Genomic DNA, 18,866 nt, shown 5'->3' on the forward strand with positions numbered 1-18,866 from the left:
TCAAATCTGTGCCTATAGCAGAAGCATAGTATTACTATGCACATCAGCCCAAAGCATGGACGACCCAGGGTAGCTTCATGTCACTCAGTCTCATAGGTGAAAAATGTAGACATCTGTGTGGTGCAAACATCTTTCTGTTCAAACAGAGTATTAGGGTGTCTTCAGCCAGTGAGATGTGTGACCTATTTTATATTTATGCTGTCCTGTAACCCCGTTTCCTGTTTTTTTGCTGGGTCATGATGAACCACATTGCTGAAGAAGGGCTCCTCTGGCCTCCTGGGGTGTCGTTAGAGTGAATCCAAGATACAGAGCCTGAGTGTGGCTCTGATAGCTCGTGGCATGTTCAGTCTCCATAGATTTGCAAACCTTGCCCTGCGGAGTGTACTGTCTTCCCTCAACCTCCTGGCAGACCTCAGAGCATCCACCATATCCTCCCACTGTCCGTCTGTGAATACACTGCTTTGTGGGCCACTTCTTTTCAGGTGCTTCAAAGTGAAAGACATGAATACATGGATAGCCCCAGACATTTATCCACAACCACCTTGGGGCTGCAGTCAGAGTGCCAGAAGAGGTCTGTGGTGTGGGAGCTTACTCAGAAGGACAGGGACACAGGTCACTCTTCACTTCTGCCAGCCAGACAGTTTACAGCAGATGATTCTCTCCCATGCCCTCCTTGGGCATACTTGGGTGCTTTATGTAGGAGATTTAGCGATGCTTTAAAATGACAAGTAGGCCAAAGTGTTGGTGGTGTATGCATTTCTGGCTTTAATATCCTGCATCTGTTTACCCAAGTCCTTTCCCCCAAAGCTGCTGTTCACTACAGTGTAATAGTTTTGATCCCTTCATACTGTCGCTGCTTCTTGGTGAAGCTTGAAAATATCACAAGGCTAAATGAGATTTTAGTTTACCTTAAAATAGACTCCAGCAGTTCTAAGACAAATGTAGTTTAAATATGGAGCAGAAAAAGGTCTCTCTGGAAAAAACACTTGGATCTCTGCCGGAGCCACTGCAGAGCTACCATTTCTCCATTAGTTCAATATTCAAATGCTAGACTGAAAATGACTCTTGCTCTTCCTCACAAGGACTACTTAAAAATGGAAATTACTCTAAATTGCCAGGCAATAATTTCTCTCAGGGGGTCTGCTACATTTTAATTCTACTTACTTCTCTCTTCTCTCCTATGTACACCATCCTTCAAATGTTCTATTTCCTTAAGGCTGTTTATAGTACACCATGAAATTTCTGTGCTCTGTCTGCCAGCAAAAATAATCAAAAGTAGGTGATTGCAGAAACCAGAAGGGATGCCTGTCTTAGCTGGTGCACCTGGCTACAGCATTTATATCAGGTTGGGTAGATTGACCATATGTGAAAGTCCTACCATGGAGTAGGCACTATAGAGATTTTTCATGATCAGGATAAATAGTTGATTATTTCTCAGATCATAGGTGATATTTTACAACTGTTCTGAGTGAAACAGTGAGGTAGTGAATTTATAATAACCACTTGAATCTTGGAGAAAAAAAACCTCTATGTCCAGCAATGAAAGAGGCTGGAGAGACAAACACAGGTGAGGAGAGCCTGTGGAACGTGATGCATTGAGAGTTTTCCTCTTGAAGCCCTCTATGACTGTCCTCCATGCAGGAAAGGTAAACCCTTTAATCTCTGTAACTTATGCAGTCTTGCTTTCATTTTGGTCTGCTACTAAATTATCTACCTATACACATATGCAGAACACAAGTGAGCCAAATCCTGTTGAAACTTGTACACCTTCAGGACGTGGTACAAAAGTGCCTTCAGAACTTGATACAAAAGTGCAAAACTTCAGTGGTTCCTTAAATCAAATGACTGGCATGAAAATATCTCTAACAGCTATATACTGGGGCACTAGAATTACTGAGAGTAGGAAGGGCAATTTCTTGTTTTTCTAGTTACTAGAAAACTTCAAGAGGGACGATGACATTTTCCATGAGGGAAGAAGGATCAGATCATCCTTTTCACCACCCCACATGGAAAATGGCCAGTGAACAATTCATTCTGTACTGAACCACAATTTCTTTTGCCACACATTCTGCAATGCTTGAAACCCATAACCTGGAAAGAGCCGCATCCAGCAGAAGCATGTCCTTCATATACTGCATCTCTTTGCATCCTTAAACCTTTCTGGTTTATCTTGATCCACTGAAGTCCAGAGAGTTTCTAGGAGTTGATGCTGAGGTGGATAAATCAAAAAGAGGAAAGGAGTACCAAATTTATGTGGAGCTGTAAGACATAAATCAGTGTCAATCAATATTCTGTGCGTTTGGAGACACTAATCAATAAGAGGGACAGTATTGCCAAGAATGCCTTAGTTTTCATTAATGTATGAAAAAAGTGAAGGGGGAGAAGGGTTTTTTCTGGTTTTTTGTTTGTTTGCTTTAGGTTGGTATGATGCATTGTCTCTCAGGGAGAAAATTGCAAGTTGTAAATTATGCAGAGCCAGGCAGAGGTGGTCTGTTATGCATTTTTTTCAGGGGAAGAACTAATTTCTTTTCCTTTCTGTTTCCTAAATGTCTGATTATTTAAAAACTGTGACAGGAAAACATTGATAGGGATTTTGTGCAGGATAAAAAGGAGTGACAAGAAGTAAAGTTGACTGTATAGAAGGTGCTGAATTTTAAGAATACTGAGATCTATATTTCTTTTCTGCTGTTTCAGGTAGCTGTTTGGCAGTTGTCATCCCTGAGGGTTTACTAGGACTGGCCTTATTCTTTTCTTACACTATGGTTAGATAGAGTAGGCAAAGACAATGTGTCAATTTGCAATTAATGACATTAAAACAAGGCTGGGCCAGACACGAAAGTTGTATTTAGCCTTAAATTTTTGTAAAACTTGTTCAGATAATCTGACTTAAGTGTTGCTATTAGCACAGCTGAATTCATGGAGCGTGTATTCAAAGCAGGCTTTGATATTGCAACTAAATTAAAATTGATTTTGTAATGGGAATATCTGGTATTTTTTCTTACTTAAAAATCTCACTTCAAACTAAGTGGCTTGTGTTTGACAAGTCAAGGAAATCAAATAATTTATATGTGATGGCAGGCGAGATCATAATGAAGATATATATGGACACAAAGTTATCGATAACAATAAAGAAAACATGTAGTACTCACCACATACTGTTCTTTGCTTTGCAGTTGTGCCATTGCTAGGCAACTGAAAATGGATGAATAATAGATTTCAGATGTATATCTGTACACTTATATTAGGCTTCATTTGCAGGCTGATAAAAGGGATTTGTGAAAAACGATCATCTTTCTGATCAGGGTCCAGTATGTCTTTACTGCCAATAAGGACAAGAAAATAGGTTATTTCTAACAGGAACAACTTTTGCTGATAAACAGCACAGTGTACATTTTTTTTTTTTAATGCGGTCTTCTGTTTAGTAACTGAGCATTTTTTCCATTTTTCATGCTTCAATTTTTTAGTCACCATATCGTGACATTGTACAAGCTATGCATCCCATAGTCAATTAAATCATCATTGGTGAATAATCAGTAACTGCATTTAAAAATATTAGTAAAATTTCCTTCAGTAGGGATTATATGTAGTTCTAACAGGTGGAAACTCTTTACTAAAGTAAATAATCTTATGACCTCTGTCATTTAAAATCAAGTTACTCAATTCCAAATGCATTTTCTACATGCTTCAGCAAACACTTAAATTCTTATTTCTAGGTATGTTCAAAAATAAGGACAGAGAGACTGCTATAGGAGTATTAAAAGTAGCTGACAATTCATGTTTTCTCTGCAGCCTTCTGCTCCTTCAAAAAAGGGGAAAAAAGGGAAAAAAAATCTAGTCCCTTGATAATTAGTACCCTTTGTCAAAGCTTCAGTTACAGTTTGATGAAAAAATATTCCTAAATGTCAAGAACCATGCAGTCTGATAAATATGGATGACATTTAAAAAGCAGAGGAGGCTGTTTCTAGAAAAGCAGAAGAGGCAAAAAGAAATGTAATATGTATTTATGTTGAGAAATAATTTTTTTACCATGTATTCTCCTCATATATTGACTATTTTGTACTCCTAGTTCTATTTTTCGTGATGACTGTGATCCCTTTGTCTTACATCAAATGCCTAATCTGCATTTTGCAGTGTTTCTTCAGTGGAAAACTACATTTGAATGACCCAGGCCTTTCCACTTGTAATCACTCAGTATAATTGATTGAAAAGACAGAGTCAGAGAACCCTCCAAATATTTTAATTTTTCAGTGTCGCTTAAATTTAGCAAAAAAATGACACCCTGAGAAAATGAAATGGCATGTACTCATAAATTGCTAACTGTGTGATACAGATCAGTCACAGCCCTCAGTGATTACTTTTTAAACAAGTCTGTCTCACAAGCATATTCAAAGGAATTGACTTGCTGAATGTTAACAAACTGAAGGGGAAGATCTTTTGCTTCTAACAAGTTTGAAAACTTTCTTGTTGGGAAGTGTTTTTCAGCAGGTTGGAGCAGAAATCTGGTTCTCCTGATTACCCGGGCTGGGTGCGACAGTACCTCCTACTACAGTCTTTGTCAGAACAACCCTCAGTAAGCAAGCTGTAACAGAATGGAAGATTGTCGTGGAATAAATAGCTAATTGAAAAGTAATGTGCAATGAGAAAAGATGAAGTTCCCAAGCTTCTCAATGTCAGGGTTAGAAACATGTGTCAGTGTGTTGCAATGACAGAATGAGAGACGGGCTGTAATGAATTCACAATCTTCATTGCCTGGTTTATCATCCTGCCAGAGCCAAGACCATTAAGAATGTAAATGCAGTCAAACAGTAAGGCACCATTTCATCCTGCATTGACAGGATCCAGGTACTGTACCTCTTCTGACTTATTTTTCAAGAGATGGCAGTAGAAACAGCCAACAGGTCCCATCCAGACTCTTAGTGGTAGCATACCTGGACTACGCTGCCTGGTGACTACCTGTCACGGCAGCCCTTACTGCATGAGGCACCTGTGAGCTGCTCAACCAAATCTACTTTTATCAAACTTCAGTAGATACAAACAAAAAAAGTAGCCTACCATATTACAAAAATCTACTGAGAAATTTTATTTCTGGATCAATTTTATAATGTCCAAAACTGTGTTTGACTTATTTATGAATGTCAAATATGTGTCTTTCCTATTTAATTGCAATATATGATAATCTGAAAATAAATATCTCTCAGACTGTCTTAACAAGATCTGTCTTAACAGATCTTGACCCTTATAATATAGAGGTCTTGAGATAGCTTTCAGATGAAGTCAGTAATATAGAGCAAATTCATCTCAGATATCAAATTGCAACTTTCATATATGTTGAAATACCGTGAGTTTACATAGTAATCTGAGAGATTTTGAACAGCTCATTAAAATTGCTGTCCTTTAGCCAGCTCTATGGTTTCCACCTATTAGATTCGTTATCTCAGATATGTCTCCAACACTGACTGCTTGGACTCCATATTACTTTGCACTTCTGAACTAATATGATATAAATTCTACAGTAACGAGGACTGAGAGACCTGCACAAAAATTATGTACGAGATCTGCTATGTGAGCATCTGTATTCCATCCCTAAACCCTTGAGTAGCTCAATCCACTTGGTGCCAATATGCAGATCACAGAGGTTCCCCTTTTCTCAGCTTTTCAAGGCAAATGGATGGTTTTGAGCTTATTGCAAGACTGTATTTGTCCCCAGATTATCCTCACTGATGCATGCTGAAGGGAAAGAAGAGCTGTTGTCATAGTAGTGCTTCTCTTTGGACCGAGGGATACAGTCTGGCCTCAGCTAGAAAGATGATGCCCTACTAACAAACATCCTTTAAAAGAGGGATTAAAATTAAAGGGCACTGAAAAGGTGCACAAAACCCTATAAAATGAAAGATACACACACAGGTTTGTATTTTTTTAACTGACAAATGAGGAGAAAGATGCAGAAAGAGAAAAAATATTGGCACTATTAAGTTTGTGGAAAGACACAAATCCTGAAACCCTCTCACCCAGCAGGTATCCAATAGTGGTTCTGTGTTTCTGAGAAAACACAGATGTTCTGCCAGCAGCCCACTAACGTACAGAGGTGTGACATTTTGCTGCAGTGCATGGCGTTTCATCACCTGCACTATGAGAAGGTCCTGAAATAAGGCCTTCAGCCACCAGTTTCAGCTGTGCTCCTAGTTACTATTCTGTCCTGTTTCTGGTGAAATCAGGGGAGCTATTGCCACTGTTTTCAGGGGTACCAGAATTAGGCCTTTTGTGACCAATGTCCTGCAGTTAAACAATACATCTGTATATTCAGGTCATTTTGTTTTCAGGCTTAGTCACAGTATGGCTAACTTAAATGTCCTGCAGCACAGACAAAATAATTTTAGGCTGTCTATTAAAAGCAGTGATATATCTGCACTCATACACAACTGCTACAGCAGTTGTTCAGAATATATATACTGTATTTTAAGTCACAACCTTGCTTATAAAAATTTTCTATGCCCTTGTGTAGTGTGTTGTGTTAGTTGTGGGCTTTTGTTCTCATTGTTGATTTCTCAAGTGAGCTTTCCTTCTTGCACTGGACTGTTTGATATGCACAGCACAGCAGTAGCTTTAACTGGGATGGTAGTTATACAGAGAGAAATGCGGTGTTGTCATCTCCCTTCCTTCTGGAAGGGCTTTGCAAAAATTGCTTTTCATGAAAAAAACCATGGTATCTTCTTAAGGGTGTTGGAATTCAAGTAGCAAAACACTAGACAGAAGGTTATTTAAAATGTAATCCCTTTGTTTAAATATTCACATCCCTTAAAAAGAAAAATTCATAAAAGCAATGAATGGTTAAAAATTAATAAAATTTAGCTTTTTCAGGTGCCATAGATTCTGTTTCATAAAACTGTGTATTTGAGAATGAAAGCCACCTGATATTTTTAGCATTGTCATTTTTTTCTAAGGCAAATGTAAGAATATCTTTGTCTTCAGGAATAGCACTTCAGCATGAACTTTGAATCCCAACCCCCAGCCATCAGCTTCTTCCTAGATTAGCTGAGTGCATTGGGTCTATTTAACCATTAGCTTTTATTGAAGGATAGATGAATATCAGTCCCTGAAGAATAGTGGATTAGCTACTGCCTTGTAGCAAAGCATTTTCTCTTTTCACTCCACAATAGGTCTGCTATAAGCACAGCTTTTCATGATACAACTAGCAAGTGAAGTGGCAGATCTGGAGAAGAAAATGGAAATCTTTTGGAAAAAAAGAGTCTTAATGTGCAAGGCTTTTGCTTTCATTTTAGTAACCTTAGAATAAGGTGATCTTTCGAGAATAGACTTTTATGATAAAAGGATTTGAATAATGCTTAACCGGTCAAAAGTATGTACTAGTGAGTTTTAAACAACATATGTTTAGTAGCATATAGAAAAGTCATAGCATCTCTTAGGAAAAAAAAGAAGACTCCAAAATCATTGAAATATGAAATATGGCAATATAAACCCTAAAACAAAGAACAGCAAAAATTTAATGGAGAATACTTATGGTAAATGAATTTATAAATTTCTGTTGCTGCATCTTAAGTTTATCCCACTTATTTTCCCTTATTCTTTCTCTCCACAGAAGGCCAACTGAAATTACATCAATTTAAGAAAAAAAGATGAGTCAGAATTACTGGCTTTTTTCCTTTATTTAAAAATATCTGTATTTACACTGAAAGATATTAAGGCCATATTCTCTTCCATGTTAGCTCTCAGCTAAAGTTCACACAGGTCTTGGATTTTTCTTTTAAATTTGAAAGGATATTCTTAAAACAGTGTAAATAACTCTCTATGTTTTCTTCAACAGAGAGCTAACAGAGGGAGGAAGGGAGCTACAGATGCTTATGCCTCAGTCCATGATAACCACAGGACTAAAAACCTTCAACACAGACAACAGATGATGTGCAGGTCAAAAAACCCCAGCTCTCCGGGTATTATAATATCTTTTTCTACCTTTTAAGTATTGTGACCCTTCAAATTAAGTAACTTTGTATTTTAGTTAGAGAAAAAAACCCCACAGGTTCGACAGTTTGCATCAGAGGCAGAGAAACATGAGAGAGCCTCAGGAACACAGTGCAGTGCATTTTCACAGACTCCAGCAATGATCAAGAGAGGTGACTACATCCCAGTGGTGGAAAAAAGGGGTTCAGAGGAAATTTTCAGGAAGGAAAATAGACTGATATCCTGGGTTTGTTTCTCTGGCAGCTTGTCTTCACACATGACAAATTATAATTTTTTCACAATAAAAGTTACCAATGTGCCAGCTTTTTAAAAAGTCAGCATTCAGAAGTGAAAGACGGAAGAGAGCAATGGTTCAGCTGACCAGTTATGTACTCAGGGATGCTGGATGGGCTCTCATATAATATGAGAACTCCTCTGGTCCTGTATGAAATGCCAATTGCTGTGTCATTTTCTTTGCACATTCACAGCACTGGTACCTTTGCTGGTCACTCCATCCTTTTCTTCTTGATGAAAATACTGAAAGTAGAAACCTCTCAAAGAAATAAAGAAGACAAATGTCCAGATCCATACTGGGAAGGGAATTATCTCTCTCTGGATGTAAAGAGAGAATTCCTGTGGCATCCTAAGGTCTTGATCATTTTCTGTAATCAACCTAAAGTCAAAGACCTGGGCCTAATCCACTTGATCCTCATGGCCTTGGAATCTAAAGCCCAGTGTAATAGCACAGTTGCCTTTTAGAAATATCTGGTTTCTGTTTCTATATAAAGACTTGACAAACCAGAGGCTGCTGATCTGGTATCATAGGTTGATTCCAATAGCAGGCTGTCTTTCACAAGGTGAGTTATAAGACATTCAATTAAAATAGGCAGAATCTGTCAATACATTATAAATAAAAACTCAGGCTTACAAATATACTATTTGATCCAATTTCTGTGTAATCTTACCCTTTTTCTTGTGTGCTGTGGATACAAAACCAAAACAAAATGGCCAAACCCTCTTTTTGCTTGCTGCATAAAAATAAACGTAGTAAAGAGGTTACTTTGGTGGTTTAGGGAAATATGATTGACTTAATGTTTGCAGTTTCTTGCTTAGCTTTAGTTAAGTCCATAGTTGAGGAAGTCCAAAGTTCATCTTGCACGGTAAATACTGGACTGTGATTAGGCAAGCCTGCATGTGGCAGAGGAGGAAAACCACATTACAATAATATTTCAAGTGGCAGAACAGTGAAATTCGAGTGCCCACTTTTAAAGCCATTTGCCACAGAGTGTTAAACTACATTTGGAGCAGCAGAGCAGTGTGTCAGAGAGATGGAGACAGAAGTGGGTAGCTACGTCCTGGATGATATTTTCACCTAGAAAGCAATTGAGTCCTGCTCAGAAGCTCTCCCATGACATCTGGCTTCTCACCTTCCGGAGTGTGGCAACCCTCAGCCCAATCCTGAACAGGATCTCTGAAGGAAACCATGTTGGGAGGTAGAAAAACATCTAGATTCAGATGGGCTCAGACCTCTGTTTACCGACCTCAGTCTGACTGATAGTGTAGAAATGTTTGTAAATTCATTCACTGGATCTAACCCACCTGCACATCAGAAGCACAAAAGCTTGCTGAGGTCAAAAGACAAGCCAGAGCTATTATGCAGTATATCAGTATATCAGCCTAGGCTTTACTTTGAACTAGTGTGTAGGACTAATCTGCTTTCCAGGTGAATGAAATTCGAGTTAAACTTACCTATAGTGCTAGAGTGAAGGGTAGCCGTTAAAAACAGAAGGATAAAGAGAGTGTTACTGTCCGTGCAATGAGTATTACAGTATCAGAATGGGGTATCACTGATGAAAAAGAGTTCAATACCTTCCAGAATGTACTTGTGTTGCCTTGTGACTGATTAAAACCCAGACAGTGAATAAAGCAGACCTTCTTTGGACACTGGCGCTGTGGCTTTGGATGTTTCTCAATGCCAGAAAGTGGTAGTAGGGCCTTAATTCCATAAAGGCTCCAAGGCCTACTTATTTCATCCTCATGGACAATCAAAGAGTTACTAATCCATGAGATCAGATCACAACCAGAACAGAGTTTCATTTCATAGTATCAAAGTGGTTTGGGTTGGAGGGGTCCTTAAAGAATATCTAGTTCAAATCTGCTTGCCATGGTTAGGGATGCCTTTCACCAGACCGGATTGCTCCAACCTTGCCTTGAACGCTGCCACTCTCAAACTGTGACACTAAAGGCTGAGAATATACAGCAGTATTGATCAATAATAAACAACAATTTCATTTTTTAAATGCTAGAAACTCCACTTCCTGACACATATAAACATGTTTTAGCTTGGAAGAAAATGCAAAAACATTAAAATATTTACTTCAGAAGGCAAAAGAATTGCAGTAGATTGATGCAGAGACTGCTAGCCTCAGAAAAATAAGGCAATACATTATCCCATTCCTTCTCTTCTTTGGTGGCAGCCACAGGACTCATCAGCTAGTGACAAACATTTCTAGTGACATCTGGCTCCTTGGCTTATTCCTCTGGCAGCTCTGGAGTCGCCTTTAGGCTTGAAACGTAGTTAATTTATTGATGGACTGCCTACTACTCCAAATTACTTGATAAGAATCATTATAAAACACTGGATGCACATGAAAATTTTTACAGTTGTATCATAATCCCTTTGTCCAATACAGCTGACGTTTCTAAGCTTGAATGTTGGAATGTTGGAAAACTTTGTGTACATTATGTCACAGATCTGTGATGAAACATGGCAGATTTTTGTAAGTACATTTCAGCTGTGTGTATCAGTTTCCTCAGCCATGCATTGCTCTGAAGCCAGTATTTTTGTCTAAGAGCTCTACTGCACAAAATACAGTGGAGACAGTATAATGGAAAAGCTTAAAGGGACTACACTGCCAAGCAGCTAGAACAATCAAGTGTCTGTAAAATAACTAGCTGCTATATTAATTTTTGAACTTCAGAAGGCACTGGGTTAATCAAAAAGGCAGGCACTATGGTAACTAACATGACATTTACTGTTATCTCTGTTGTGTTCTTTGGTGAACACAATTTGTGAATTTTCCATCAATTTAGATACCAACACAGGTTATTTGCTCATGCAGGAGCCACACACCCATTTTATCATCTTTTCCCTAAATTTGCATCCTCCTTTGCAAGCTTTGATGAGTTTCATTAATTCCAGGGACTCAGGGGGAAAGAGAGAGACCTTCTTGAAGCATTTGCTGGCAGCGTATATGTCTGAGATTCTCCTGAAGCAATTGTGAACAACTGATTCAACTTCCTTGGTGTTCTCTAAGTCAGTTGTTCAGAATTCTTGATCCTAGCCTTAGGACTGCAAAGATTAAACCTCTCTAGCTTAGAAGGAGCCAGGTAGGAATATTGGCCTGTTATCAGTGCCTCACTGGCTGAGGAGCTTAATCTTTTTTTTTTTTTCCCTTTTTAAATTTTTTTCCTTATTATTCTCCCTAAAAAAATACCTCACTTAATTATCCCTGTGCCATCTGGCAAAATACCACCACACTGATTAACTCAGTCTTTGGCATAATATGTTGAAGCCCCTGAAGCCACTGATCTGGAACAGGAACATTGACATGTTCCATGCTGTACTCCTTGCTGCACCTTGGGTATGTGCTTTTTTAATATGTATGTTTGGAGATAAAGTCTTGTAAATGCACGTTTGAACAACACTCTCAGGCGCACATTGTGATTATTGGGGCTGACCTGTGCAGGGCCAGGAGCTGGACTTTGATGAATCTGGTGGATCCCTTCCAACTCAGAATATTCTGTGATTCTGTATTTATTTTTCCTAGAAAATGATATAGCTTCCATGTAGTGGATGTGCAAACTGCAAAGCCTCTATGCTTTCAAGATATGCAAGGAATTTTTAAATCTACTCAATATAATTAGTTTAACCCTGCAGTCCAACATAAAACAGGTTAAAAGTTGAACACAGTCAGAGCAAGTCAACTAAACGTAGCACTGTGTCTACTAAGGTAAGAATACTGACTTGCTGACAAATCCGTTCTACACAGCAACATCCTCAGGAATTATGATACTCCTCACAACAGTGATATGCATCCCCAGTCCCCTGTCCTGTCGTCCCTGCAGTCCCTAGTATTTCACACTAGCATGGATACTGAGGGCTTGAGCCACTCTGATGGCACCCAGTGAAATACAGGCTGAGAAACTCTTGCTAGGTAACAGAGTTCTAGGTAACATTCTGCCCAGGGAATTAAAGTCTGTAGGAAATGCTACTCAGCTCTTAATTCACAGCACATACTTCCAAAAATAGCATTTAACAGAGAGCCGTATTTGGGATTGTGCTCCAAAATTAACTGATGCAAAGTAAATCCATGCATATATATTATTTTTGATTAAACTGACATAGCCACCAACATTTTCAGTAGTAATAGTTCAAATCTGAAACTTTACCATAGTTTAATTATGTTATATCCGTTTCCTACTCATCCCCAAATCCATGCAAAGCAGCATCATTAATTAGCCTGCCCACTGCAAATGCTAACAAGGTCACTGATTGATAACAGAGCCTTCTCAGTGTAAGCTGTGAAGTCTGAAACATCATTTCAGGTAAGATCAGATGGACTATGTCCCTCACTACTTTCAGAATTGTTCTTTGTCACTGCTCTTTCCCACCACAAAAATTTCAGTAATTTAAGAGATTCAGAAATGTTTCAGTAATATACAAGACACAAATCAAAGAATCACACAATATACTGCATTGGAAGGGACCCACAGTGATCATCAAATCCAACTCCTGACCCTGCATGGGACCATCCCCAAGAGTTACACCATGTGCCTGAGAGTGTTGTCCAAACTCTTCTCTGTCAGGCTTGGTGTTGTGACCACTTCCTTGGGGAGCCTATTCCAGTGCCCAGTCACCCTCTGGGTGAAGAACCTTTTTCTAATACCCAACCTGAACCTCCCCAACACAACTTCAGGCGATTCCCTGAGGTCCTGTCACTCGACACCAGAAAGAAGGGATCAGTGTCTGCCCCACCTCTTTCCCTCACAAGGAAGTTATAACTGCAATGAGGTCTCCCCTCGGTCTCCTCTTCTCCAGGCTGAACAGACCAAGTGCCCTCAGCCCTTCCTCATATGGCTTCCCCTCCAGACCTTTCACCATCCTTGTTGCTTCTCTTCTGGATGGTCTCTAATAGCTTCATGTCTTTTTTATATTGTGGCACCCAAAACTGCCCCCAGCACTCAAGGTGAGGCTGCCCCAGTGCAGAGCAGAGCGGGACAATCCCCTCCCTTGCCCGGCTGGCGATGCTGTGCCTGATGCACCCCAGGACAGGCTTGGCCTTCTGGAAAACAGTTTCATGAGCTCTCTTTCTAAAATGACACTTTTTCATTTTATGCAGTTCAGACTGGTATGTTCTGATCTTTGGAATTTAAATCAGATCTTTTTGAAAACATACATGAAATTTTCATTCAATAAAACACACTAAATGGATGCTAGAAATGTATTATAAATTTAAATTTTCAATTCTAGCATATGAGAATATACTTTACTCATAGAAGACATTGCAGTCACTTCTAAATTTGTGAAAATTGACAATGTGCTTGAATTTGGTACCTTATCAGAATAAAGGGACAGAAGAAAGAAAATGCAACCTGTGAAACAAATGTCCTTCTATCTCTTTATGTAAAAATATAAGATGAGGATTCAGATGAGGATTAACATTAAAATCCTAGCTTGATTCGTACCCCCTGTTTCCCTGATCAAAGGAAAATACCCTCATTAAATAGGCAGCAACCCTGGAGATTTGCTCTTTCCAGCCCCTTGCTCCATGTATTTCTGGCATTGCTGTGACCAGAAGACATGAAAGCATGAAGGCTACTCTAACTGATACTCAACTAGTAATAAGTAGTAAGAGAAGCTGCGATTTTAATTAAAATTTAACTCTCATCAACAATCAGTATCAGGTACTCACAGACAACATCAATCAATCGATCACTCATAATTGGTGTTATTCTCAGCTAATTGCTGTACAGTTCTCAATGTAAAAAATAAGCAGATTCATGAGAAGATGGATGTTGTGGGATGCCAACCAATAATCTTCCAGGGAAATGGTGAAAATATTCAGTGGAGCAGTTCTACAAGTGATGATGGACACAATAATAAGTGGAAACAATAAAATTAAAAGCAGTGGGATAAGATTTGACCATTATCTGTATAGAAACATAGGCGGCTGTTTAGCATGCCATTCTCACTGAGGCTCAGCAGTGACTTCTGACAGCAGAGAGGTTCAGAATGTTACGTTTCTGGTAGGTCTTGACAATTTTAAAGGTATTTATCTACCTTCAAAGGTATCCATTTTATATTAGTTCTATTTAAGTCTTTTCTCCATTGATTGCAGTCTCACTGGCTCACACTAAAGAAGTGTAGTGCTTTGCAATCAAAATATGGAGCCATAAAAAGGTCAAAATTACAAATAATTACAATAATTTGCAAAATTACATTAAAACTTCAAATCCTGATGACCTACTCAGTGAAAAAATAAATTGTAATACTAAATGTAAAATGCACAACAGGATTCCACTCTCTTGACAAGAGGCCCAAAAAGATTTTCCAAAATGATCCCATAATTACAGAGTAAAATGTAGTACAGAGTTTTATGTAAGAGAAAAGTAAACTGGCAAAGTTGTTAATTTAAAAGTCGAGAAATAGAGTTATGTTCCTGCACGACCCTGGAGAAACAAACTGTAATTGACCCTTCCCTGAGAAATTGGAGTGGACTAGGTGACCTCCAGAGGTCTCTTTTAATTTCATCTATTCTGAGATTTCAAATACAGCCCCTCTGCACAAGAATTATATATTTTGAGTTAATTACAAGGTTTCATGCTATTATTTTCCCCAAGAATCCCGACCTGTTCAAGAGACTGATCTAAAGCTCACTGAAGGCCACAGCAGTTTTTCCAATGGACTTCAGTATGCTCTAAATAAAATCCACAATTCATATGATGGATGTTGTCTCTCAAATGAGGAAATAGTCTGACTTTTGTTTTGAAATAATAATTATCACAGCAGTACAGAGCAAGACAGCAAGGAGTACAATTGCTGTCAATGCAAATATTATTTATCAACGGATAGAACATTAAACAAATTCATTAATTTGTAGTTAAACAATATATTAAATACTTTTTAAATTCATTTCTCAGTATGCGAAGCCTTGCATTTATATCTGTATTCAATATATGACATTATCTGATCTTCCCATTGTGAATCAGGGCTTGTTCTGCCTTACTACAGTAACAATTTAAAATAACTTCTTTACCTTCAACTGAACTATTCCCAATTTATTCTGATATGAACTGGGCCATAATCAGGGAGGAATCAGCTGCACTGTTATCTCTGTCATCCTGGTTTAGTGCAGAAAACATGGAAGTTGGTCCTGGGATTTGTTAAAGATTTGCAGTGCTTTGAGCTGCCAACAGAGCATTCAATGCTGAAAAAGCTTTGCTTCTGTGGAAGGCAAAAAGGAATTGCCTCTGTGAAAATAAGGAACAATAAAGTATTTATTCTTTGATAGCTGCTTATTTTTTTACTTTGCCTTTTGATTGTTTTGCTTACATGACAGTTCTTTCTCTGCCCACTGTACTAATGTGACATCTGTTCCATCTTTGGGGATCCACCTCTGTCCAGTGAGTGGCATTTTAAGAAATTATGTTTTTCCATCAGTTTTTGTCTCTATTAAAACACTAGTTTAAATAATATTCAGTTAAAAAAAAACCACACCAAAAAGCCAAGGAATTACGGATTCTAGACTCCAGGAAACTGGGCAACTGGAGAGCAATTACTGAGTCTTGAAAAAAAATTCTTTACTGCAGAATCCACAGTTTACTTTCTGGATTTGAGTGAAATTAATTTGTTTTTATCTTTTGGCTTTGTAGACATTTTGTGGAAAGTCTGAGTGAAGTGTCAAAGGTAGAAGAAAGCACCTTAGCTTGCTTCAGACTCATCTTCTGTTTCCTATGATTCCTTACATTGACTAATTGAGCTTAGCTCAGCTCAGGTGTTCTTTGCAGAGAGACCATTAATCTGCCCTGTAACTTTGTAGTCAAAAGCAACAGACCCTCAAAGCCCGACTATGGTCTCTGGCAGGTATGTGGAGTGGATCTGTAGTAATGGGAGCAGCTGCTACCGAGTGCCACTTTCACAAAAAGCTGGCATTTTCTAAGTTTGTCGACGACTTAATTGACCATTACAAAAGCCTTCGGAAATAAGCTTAATGCTACATAGAAGCACCAAAAGTATGTTAAAGCCTCAACTGAGGCAATTTTTAAAATTTCAATGTGGTGAGGAGGCTGTGCATCTTTTGCTAGAGGATCAAGGCTTTTTTTCTTGGAAAAGAATACAAGTTTTTGTCTTCAGGACATCGTGAATCTAGAAGTAATGAAAGTTTTAAGGCTAATGGTCTTTTGTCTAGAGGGAATATATTGTATTTCTGTCTTGTATAAACAACACTTATATGCCAGTTATATAATAACTAAAAATTTCTGACTAGAAGTGTCAATGCTCGCTAGCTTATCTCACTTCTGGATAAAGAGATTAAGATACTGAAATAGAATTCCCTGAGTAGCAATAAACTAAAATTGCATCACATTTTATTTTGATGACACATTGTATTATTTCAGTTGCCTTTTCACCTTCCTAGTGGAACAGTTGCCTTTGAAAGACTGAATCATATGATGAAAAGCAAGAAACATATGACCTCAGACAGAAGATAGTTCAGAGTCAGAAAAAATAAACAAGAAACCTCATTTTTTATGAATTACAAACAATAAACTATTGCTGGTATTAAATAGTGTAATCTTAACCTTGAACATGTACAGAATTCCAAGAAAACTAAGAGGTAGAAAAACTGGAAAATGTATTCGTATTAACTTTTGAATAAGTAAGTTCACAGGTCCACTGTAGTATTTTAGCTTGCTGTCAAAACTGCAGCCAGAAACAGAGCTGTTAGCCCAGGAGCTACAGGAGCCTGCTAGCTCATCTTTTGATTTTGTTCCTAAATGAAATAACTTCTATTACCAGGAAAATTTAAGTCAAATTTCTTAAAATAGGAAGTGTTAAGTCTACAATAGGAAAAAATCATGAGTTGTTTTCAAAGTGGTCTAGTAATGGGTTATATTACTGGCACTTATGCACTATGTGTGATACTTGCTCTGTGCCTGATTTTGCATCATCATGTCACAGCAACACCTTTGCAGAGACTTTCCATTTGTAGGAAGAAATAGGAGTGGAAATGGCTAGATACTGATCTTCAGCAGCTCCCAACCTGTCCAAAACCTTCCCGATGGATTAAAAAAGTTCGAAGATCGTCTTTACATGGATTGCAGCACAGTCTGTGTAAGGTAAGTCTTCATTTGGTTGAAGATCATAAGTAGAGCTATCCAAGAAAAACTATAATACATATATACATCTGTTTTTATTAGTTTGGTCCTTCCCAACCGCTGTGACAGACCTCAAAGATAGGGCAAAAGTCAGGTGAAAAAAAGGAAATCCTGATCTGTGTTTGCACCATGGACAAGAGCTAATAAGTAGCAGTCTTGGGTTAGTAAAGAAAAGAAGAAAGCAAGAAGTTGGAGACAGTAAGGTCTTCTCCAATCAACCAAGAGCTGTGATGGTTGATATAATTTAATTATTGGTTTAGACAATCACTGGACAGAATTTGATTTAAATTATCAGTAATTTAGAACATACTATTCTGCTGTATCTTCTCTTTCTCATTAACAAATCTGGATGCAGGGATCATTCATAGCTTATTGGCTTGCCCCCAGGAAAGGCATGGTTTTCTGATGATCCATGCTGCTTGAAATTCTCTTTTTCTTCCATGTTATGGTGTGTGGATAAGGTCAGGAAAAGTGTTTTTCGTATAGCAGGCTCCTGCATCTCATTCCTGAATGGGAAACATCTCCTAAAGCATAAATGAGAAACAAGGATCATAGGCTGGCACTGCACAGGACTACCATGTCCCATCACTTCTGCTCCACCACTTTTGCCTGTTGGAAATACCAGAGTCTTAGCAATGTGTATTTCTTTCTCCTGTGAAGGATTTACATGCAGTAGATCTGGTTCTCACAGGTATTTCTTTGGTAGTGCTGACTCTCATGAAAGAGCAAGAGCAGTTATTAGTTATCATGTATACTAGCTCTGCTAATCCATGCTCTCTAGGCATTCCTAAAATTGGTTAAACTAGTAACAATAGGTGTGGTGCTGCTGCCCAGAACCTGAAATTCTTTTCTTTTCTCAGAAGCTCCGTGTCTTCTTTTTAAAATTGTGTGGAAATGTGGGAAGTCTTTAGTACCATTAAGTCATGGATGAGGATGCCTCTGGCTAACACATTATTTATAACTTTTGCTTAACTTTTTGCTTAATAAAATATAAATCAGAAAGGAAGGCAGAGTATGACAAAACCAGCTAAATTCAGTCAGACTTCTTTCATTCTGCCTTTTCTAGAGGAAACTTTGCTAACCAAGTGAAACTGGGAGACAAACTAAGTATTGAGTGGTATGTTTCTCATTTCACCATCCTATGCCATCCCATTATTAATGATTTCCTTATCGAATGAAGGTAAAACCAAATTGGGTATTTCCAACACGCTAAGCTGAACAACTTTAAAAAACAGCAGAGAGGGGGGAAAAGAAAAGAAGAAAGAAAGTATGCTTCAAATGAGATATTTCTATGCTTGCTTTTTCAGTTGCTGAGGCATTTTCACTATTGCCTGCAGCAGGTACCAAGCATATATGTATACTATGGTAAGCACACCTTAACTCCTCCAGACCACTTTTGATTCTTACACTACATATCACAGGAAGTCATGAAGTTCTATTATCATTGCTTTGATTTCCAAAGACCCCTCAAT

The 18,866-nt window shown here is 38.3% G+C and overlaps 1 long non-coding RNA gene across 2 annotated transcripts in view; it reads left to right on the forward strand.

Annotated features, from left to right (window-relative positions):
- The first annotated feature begins 298 nt into the window (after window positions 1-298).
- The window catches only part of LOC121659533, a 34,308-nt gene continuing 15,740 nt past the window's right edge, over window positions 299-18,866 (forward strand). Inside the window, exons 1-2 of one of the 2 annotated variants that reach the window (XR_006014371.1) lie at window positions 299-7,946; window positions 17,198-17,355. This is a non-coding gene — a long non-coding RNA (uncharacterized LOC121659533). Of the gene's footprint in view, window positions 7,947-12,852; window positions 17,356-18,866 lie in introns of those variants that run through there. The other variant, XR_006014370.1, reaches the window with a different exon arrangement.

Source organism: Corvus kubaryi, unplaced genomic scaffold (assembly GCF_017639235.1).
Source record: "Corvus kubaryi isolate FWS band 111438036 unplaced genomic scaffold, C.kubaryi_AGA036_p1.0 137, whole genome shotgun sequence".
Classification (NCBI taxonomy): domain Eukaryota; kingdom Metazoa; phylum Chordata; class Aves; order Passeriformes; family Corvidae; genus Corvus; species Corvus kubaryi.